We start from the raw sequence: 7,881 nt of genomic DNA, 5'->3' as shown, positions 1-7,881 counted from the left end.
CTTCACAGAGCAGGTGACATCTGGAGAAGGGTTTTAAAGGTTAAGCAAGAGTTTGGCAGGCATAGGCATGGAGGTGGGAAACAATAGGGCCCATTCCAGGCATCATAAGCAACCTGGCATTACAGGACTATAAAGTGCAAAAGAAGCAGAGGTGGGAGATGAAGTGGAAAGAGCAGGCAGGAAACAGATCATAAATGGCTTCAGGTGCTCTTCAAAGAAGCGCAGGCTTTATTTATCTCTAGGTGTCTAGGAGGCATTTCAAGGCTTGGAAGTATCAATCAAGTCCCAGAAGAAACAGATAACTCACTCAATCTGGGTAACCAAGGAGAGTTTAATAAATGGACCATGTATAAAAGATTGAGAAGGACTGGGCAAGGTGGTTCACGCCTGTAATTCTAACTTGGGAAGGCCAAGATGGGAGGATTGCTTGAGCCCAAGAGTTTGAGACTAGCCTGGGAAACATAGTGAGAACCTCATCGCTAAAAATTAAAAAACAAACAAACACACACAAAAATAACTTAGCTGGGTGTTGTGGCACATACCTGTTGTCCCAGCTACTTAGGAGGCCGAACTGGAAGGATCACTTGAACCCAGGGGGTTGAAGCTACAGTGAGCCATGATTGTGCAACAGCATTATAGCCTGGGCAAGAGTGAGATGCTGTTTAAAAAAAAAAAAAAAAAAAAAAAAAGTAGGGTCAGAGAGATTGAGAAGTGATTAGGAAAACAACTAAGGACGGTGCAGTGCCCCAGCAGAAGCAACAGCAGGGAATTCTTACTGCATCTAGGCTGGAAGCAGCAAGTGAAAAGAGTGAGAACCAGAATCCCATAGCTTTAGGAGTGGCCACCTGATGGACGTGGGCTTTGGTAGAGGAAGGCAGTCGCCGGCAACCCTTGGAGCTCAGTGGTTAGATAACGCCAACCTCTTCTCATCCTCCAATCTCCCGACCCAGTTGGAAGTCCAAGGGCAAAGAAGTCCAGGTCACAGCGTCTACAGAATTCAGCTCCCAGGGCATCAGGATGAAGAGGGTGGAGATGGAGAGAACATCTGGAGAAGCAAAGGAAAGCTATCCAGCTCAGAGGTCTGCTGGTGGCTTGAAGGAGGCTGGGTGTGGGGAATTGGTAATAGCCTGGCAGAGAAGCTTTGGTTCTGAACTCAAGCCTCTGAGAAGGTTTGGAAAGGCAAGGCTGGAGCTGCAAGAAATTTAGGAGGGAGAATTGGTCACATAATTATAGAAGATGAGTGGAAAGGAAGAACCTGGAACTCTAGAAGTTTAGGCTTTGGGTAAAGGCATGAGTGTTGATGCTGTCAATTCAGGAAGGGAAATTAAGAGAAAGAGAAGGTTTTCATTTTGCTCAAGAGCATGGCGGTGAAGGTAAGGGATAGCGGTGCTAATGAGCTCAGTTTGGGACTTGTTGAGGAGCCAGAGGGACATCCTAATCAAGATGTCCACAGGCAGTTAGCAATGTAGGTCTATAACTGTATTGTCTATAAGAATAAGAACTAGAATAGAGTCATGTCCCAGAAACCCACTTTATAGTCCTGCAATGCCAGCTGGTAGCCACTAGCCACTTGTAGCTTTTTCTTTTTTTTTTTAATTTTTAGTTTTTTCATTTTCTTCGAGACAGAGTCTTACTCTGTCTCCCAGCCTGGGGTGCAATGACGCGATCTTGGCTCACTGCAACCTCTGCCTCCCGGGTTGAAGCAATTCTCCTGCCTTAGTCTCCTGAGTAGCTGGGATCACAGGCACCCACCGCTGGACCCAGCTAATTTTTGTATTTTTAGTAGAGACAGGGTTTCACCATGTTGGTCAGCTGGACTTGAACTCTTGACCTCATGATCCACCTGCCTTGGCCTCCCAAAGTTCTGGGATTACAGGTATGAACCACTGTGCCTGGCCCTGTACCTAATAAAATTCAAAATAAATAACATCTAAAACTCAGTTCCTTGAACACACGATCCTATTTTCTTTTCTTTTCCTCTCTCCTCTCCTCTCCTCTCCTCTGCTTTCCTCTCCTCTCCTCGCCTCTCCTCTCCTCTCCTCTCCCCTCCCCTCCCCTCCCGTCCCCACCCCTCTCTTCCTTCTTCTCCTCCTTCTTCTTCTCTCTCTCTCTCTCTCTCTCTCTCTGTGTGTGTGTGTGTGTCTTTCTTACATAGAGATGAGATCTTACTATGTTGCCCAGGCTCTACTCCTGGGCTCAAGCAATCCTCTCACCTCCACCTCCCAAAGTGCTGAGATTATAGGCGCATGCCTGGCCATTAGCCACATTTCAAGTGCTCAGTAGCCATATGTGGCTAGTGGTTACCATATTGGACAGCTCAGTTTATAGAACATTGCCACCATTGCAGCAAGTTCTATTGCACAGCACTCATCTAGAAGATTGGAGAGTAGATAGGGCTGGAAAGGAGAGACTTGGAGGCCATCAACACACAAGTGTTGTTAACCATCATGGGATGACTGAGGTCAGCTTGAAGAGCGTGAAGAATGAGAAGAAAGATGGAGTAAGAGTGAACTCTTGCAGGACACACACATTTACTGGGCAGCTTGAGGAGTCAGCAAAGAAGACCAAGAAGCAACTATCAGATGAAGAATAAGAACTAGAATAGAGTCATGTCCCGGAAACCCAGGGAGAGCCTTCAAGAAGGGAGAGGTGAGCAGTGTGAAATGCTGCAGATAGGACAAAAAAAGGGGAGCAGGTACAATGGCTCTCCGTTGTAGAGTTGCAAATCCCAACACTTTGGGAGGCTGAGGCGGCCAGATTGCTTTAGCCCAGGAGTTTCAGACCAGCCTAAGCAACATGGTGAAACCTGATCTCTACAAAAAGTAATAATAATAAACTAGCTGGGAGTAATGGCACACACCTGTATTCCCAGCTATTCAGGAGGCTGAGTGGTAGGGTCAGCTGAGCCTGGGAGGTCAAGGCTGCAGTGAGCCACGATCATGCCACTCCAGCTTGGGTGACAGAGCAAGACTCCATCTCAAAAAAAAAAAAAGAAAAAAAGGCTAAAATGGTAAATTTTATGTTAAAATGGTTTTAGCATATTTATAGACCAAGAGAATAGGGGTGGGCAAGGTCAAAAAGGAGACAGGAGGGAGAGCACACACAGCACAGCTGAAGGGGGTGGCCTTGAAAAGGAAAGAGATATGTCATCCTTTAACACGGGCAGATGAAGATGCATTTGTGGTGGGGGAGGTAGCAGTCATGGCTGCCAGCTGCTTAGCTTAGCAAATGCATCGTCACCTGCCAAGAATGGGAGGAGTGGCAGCTTGATGGGGAGCTTGAGAAGATGGGCTAATGGGTAAGAGCCACAGAGGGTGCTGCCACGTTCAAGAGAGGAATGAACAGCTTGGGGACCCCAATTGGATGGTGAGCCTTGGGAGTGTCCTGATGTGATTTTGCAGTTGTATTTTATGAACACAAAGCAAATGACCCCACGCCTGGGGGACTTCAGGGTGAGTCTTCACGCCAGGGTGGGAGGACCTGAAGAGTGAAGGAGATGGAATTTGAAACTCCCTGTCTAAATAAAGAAAGAGGAACGTGTGGATAGCAAACAAGCGCGCCTGCAGGTGCTCCCGTTTTCATTTCCTTTGCATATCCTGGCTCAGTCATCTTCCTGCACACTTCCAGATGTTGCCATTCCCAGGAAAGTCAGGGGCAGAGAGCAGCGGGGGTGGGAACTGGAAAATCCCTGCTTTGGAGAGTCTTCGGTAGATGCACCAGCTCTTGCTTCCCCATCTGCTGCTCATGGAAGGAGATGCCTGCTGGAAGCAGAAGGAGGGCCTGGGGGTCTGGAAGGCTGAGCCTGAGTCACGGGAACACTAGGGGTGCTAAGACCCCTCGGGAGGTCTTGGTGGCTGGTGTCTCTTTGACCAAAGCAACCCAGACAGGGATTGGGAAGGGTTAGGAGTATGGAACCCAGAGCCAGACTGCCTAGGGCAAAACCCCAGTGCTGCCACTTCCCATTCAAAGCCTCAGGACCTGGGCAAGTGATTTAAAGCCTCTGTGACTCAGTTTCCCCATCTATAAAATGTGGATCATAATTGTTGCTTCCTTATAGGGATGTCTTTGTGAGAAGTAAATTAATGGAAAAATGGGGACCCCAAACATGCAGTAAAGGTAGGGTAGGGTCCTTCAGGTCATGGCTGAGTGCCTGGCACTGGGAATTCAGCTTGGGGTGTCTGAGTCAGACGGGCCTGGCACTGAACCCCAGTTCTCCTCCCAGACCACTCAGGGCTCCCTTAATATCCTAATGGTGTGGAGTGTGCCTGCCCTTCCTTCCTCCCTCTCTCTCTCTCTCTCTCTTTCCTTCCTTCCTGAGACAGGGGTCTCAGTATGTTGTCCTGGCTGATCTCCATCTCCTGAGCTCAAGCAATCTTCCCACCGTGGCTTCCCAAAATGCTAGGATTACAGACATGCACCACCATGCCTGGCCTACACTTTCATTTCTGATAAAGGCAAAGTGGAGACCTTAGCTTAGTCCGAGAGCCAAATGGGCCTGCTAAAGCCTGAGTGGAGAGGACTCTCCCACCTGGTCACAGCCACGCTCGCCTCAGGCAAGCTGGCTTAGGGTGGAGTAATGCAGAACAGATGCTGCCTGCAGGAAGCTCGATGCCTAAGAGGAAGGGGGCATAGTACTTCCCAAATGTATTAATCCAGTGAGTCACTCCACCTCTTCTAGGGCTCATCCAGCAAAGGGGCAGAGCCTCAGCGGTTGTTGTGGGGAGGGCAGGCTCAAGGAGGAAAAGGGGAACGGGGAGCAAGCCTTCCCCTAACCCTAAGCTACTCCAAGTCTCTTATGTCTATTCTACAAACACTTACGCCACACTTGGGATAGGGAGTTGCCATCAGTATAATGGTTCAGCAATGGACTTTAGAGCTGGACTACCCAGGTTTTGAATCTGACCTTTGCTACTTCCCAGTGTTGTGTCAAGTCTACACCTGCCTCCAGATTCTCACCTGAACAACGAAGAGGATATCGCCATATCCCCTTCAGAGGCTGGTCATAGAGATTAAATGAGTAGTCTTTAAATGAACATTTTATGAGTGTTTGTTATTACCCTTGCGATTAAATGAAAGGCCTTGAGGGCTTTTTATTTTTGAGATAGGGTCTCACTCTGTTGCTCAGGCTGGAAAGTAGTGGCATGATTTGTCTAACGGCAACCTTGACTTCCTGGGCTCAAGTGATCCCCCCACCTCAGCCTCCCAAGAAGCAGGAACCACAGCCCTGTACCACCACACCTGGCTAATTTTGTTTATTTATTTTTGTAGAGATGGGTGGGGGGTGGGGGGCGTCTCACTATGTTGCCCAAGCTGGTCTTGAACTCCTGGGCTCAAGTGATCCTCCTGCTTCAGCCTCCCAAAGTGCTGTGATTACAGGCATGAGTCACCATTCCTAGCCCAGAAGACTCACTGCAGCCTCCCTTTTGAAGAGGGAAAAAGCAAAGCTCCAGCTCTCCAGGAAGAAAAAGGGCCTCATGCCACCTTAAGTAAAGGAATTTAAATTACATGTCTGTGCCTCCATGGACAGTGGACAGCTGAGCTTCTCCAGGGCTGAAACCAGCAGGCAGAAACAGAGGCCCCTGGGGCCATGTGGTTCCCCATCTCTGGTCTCTGCATCTCTCTGAATCTTATTCTTTTGCATATTGATAGAGGAACCGCTGTATCCTAGGTATGGAGCCAAGTGTTGGGAAGAAAGAGTGAATAATACAATCTCTGCCCAAGCCAGGTGCAGTGGCACACGCCTGTAATCTCAGCACTTTGGGAGGCCAAGGCAGGTGGATCAGGAGGTCAGGAGTTCAAGACCAGCCTGGCCAACGTGGTGAAACCCCGTCTCTACTAAAAAATAAAAAAATTAGCCAGGCATGGTGATGGGTGCCTGTAATCCCAGCTACTTGGGAAGCTGAGGCAGGAGAATTGCTTGAATCTGGGAGGCGGAGGTTGCAGTGAGCCGAGATTGCACCACTGCACTCCAGCCTGGGTGACAGAGCGAGACTTCAACTAAAAAAAAAAAAAAATCTTGGGCTGGATGTCGTGGCTCATGCCTGTAATTCCAGCACTTTGGGAGGCTGAGGTGGGCAGATCACGAGGTCAGGAGATCGAGACAATCCTGGCCAACATGGTGAAACACCGTCTCTACTAAAAATAAAAAAATTAGCCGGGTGTGGTGGCACGCGCCTGTAGTCCCAGCTACTCAGGAGCCTGAGGCAGGAGAATCGCTTGAACCCAAGAGGCGGCGGTTGCAGTGAACCGAGATTGCGCCACCGCACTCCAGCCTGGTGACAGAGCAAGACTCTGTCTTAAAAAATATATATATATATATCTGCCCTGAAGGGACTGACAAGCCAATGGGCAAGACAGACAATATGAAGAATCACATAAAAATCATCTGTGTTGCAGCAAGTGTCAGAATTTTCTTCCTTTTTAAGGATGAACAATATTCCACTGCATGTATGTAACACTCTGTCTAGTCATCCATCGATGGGCACTTGGGTTGCTTCCGCCTTTGGGCTATTGTGAATCATGGTGCTGTGAACATGGCCTACATTTAACCTTTTCCTTTTACAAAAAAAAGGTGTCATTAGGAAAAGTGGGCCAAAAAGAGGCATAATAGAAGGATCTAACCTAGTAGGGGGAGGGAGTCGGGGAAGATTTTCCCTTGAGGAAGTTCTATTTTGGCTGGAATCCAAAGGATGAGAAGTTAGCTGGGTAAAAAGTAAGTGAAGAATAGTTTTGGCCACATGTAAGAGCCTCCAGGCAGAAAGAGGCTTGGGTTGTTCCAGAAATGGAAAGGGAGCAGTGTGACCCGGGCACAGAGATCCATAGAGAGAGGGGCCAGGGGGGCCCTTGGGTGGGCAGCACCCAGATTGAGGGACTATGAAGAACTAATTACAAATGGGCTGTTTCCTAAGAGCTGTGGTAGACAACTGAAGCCCCCTAAGCAGAAAAATGGAATGTCTAAATAAAGAGTTTTAAAAAATTGGCCGGGCGTGGTGGCTCACGCCTGTAATCCCAGCATTTTGGGAAGCTGAGGCGGGCAGATCACCTGAGGTCAGGAATTTGAGACCAGTCTGACCAATATGATGAAACCCCATCTCTACTAAAAATACAAAAATTTCCAGGTGGCTATGCTTGTAATCCCAGCTACTTTGGAGGCTCAGACAAGAGAATCTCTTGAACCTGGGAGGCAGAGGTTGCAGTGAGCCGAGATCGCGCCATTGCACTCCAGCCTGGGCAACAAGAGCAAAACTCCATCTCAAAAAAAAAATTTTTTTTGCTCTGGCCACAGTAGAAGAATGAACTGGAAGCTGGAAGAGGGTGTGGGGCAAGAGCAAATGCAGGAAGACCAATGAGGCACAGGAGTTGCCCAGGCAAGAGATACTGGTAGGGTGGGTGGCAGTGAAGAGGACTGAAATGATGTATTAAAGAAACATTAAGGAGACAGAGTCAGTTAATTTAATGATTGATTGACTCTCAGGAATAAGGGAGAACAAAATTATTCACCCAGTTTTGGACATTACAAAGTTGAGATCCCATGTGAGGTTATAGCGTTTCTGGGTAGACAGCATTGGGCACGTGGTTTTCAGGAAAGAGGTCTTGTGTGACATGAGATGCAGCTGGAAATGTATCAATGGGCCATATTTAAGATAAAAGCACGTCTGTAATTCCAGCACTTTAGGAGGCCAAGGTGGGCAGTTGCTTGAGCTCAGGAGTTTAAGACCATCCTGGGGCAACCTGGAAGAACCCCATCTCTACAAAAAATACAAAAATTAGCCAGGCGTGGTCGCGTGCTCCTGTAGTCCCAGCTACTCGAGAGGCTGAGGTGGAAGAGTCACTTGAACCCGGGAGTGGAGTTTGCAGCAAGCTGAGATAGCACCACTGCAC

This window comes from Cebus imitator, unplaced genomic scaffold (genome assembly GCF_001604975.1).
Source record: "Cebus imitator isolate Cc_AM_T3 unplaced genomic scaffold, Cebus_imitator-1.0 Scaffold229, whole genome shotgun sequence".
NCBI classification, from domain to species: domain Eukaryota; kingdom Metazoa; phylum Chordata; class Mammalia; order Primates; family Cebidae; genus Cebus; species Cebus imitator.
Note: the sequence above shows the minus strand (reverse complement) of the source record.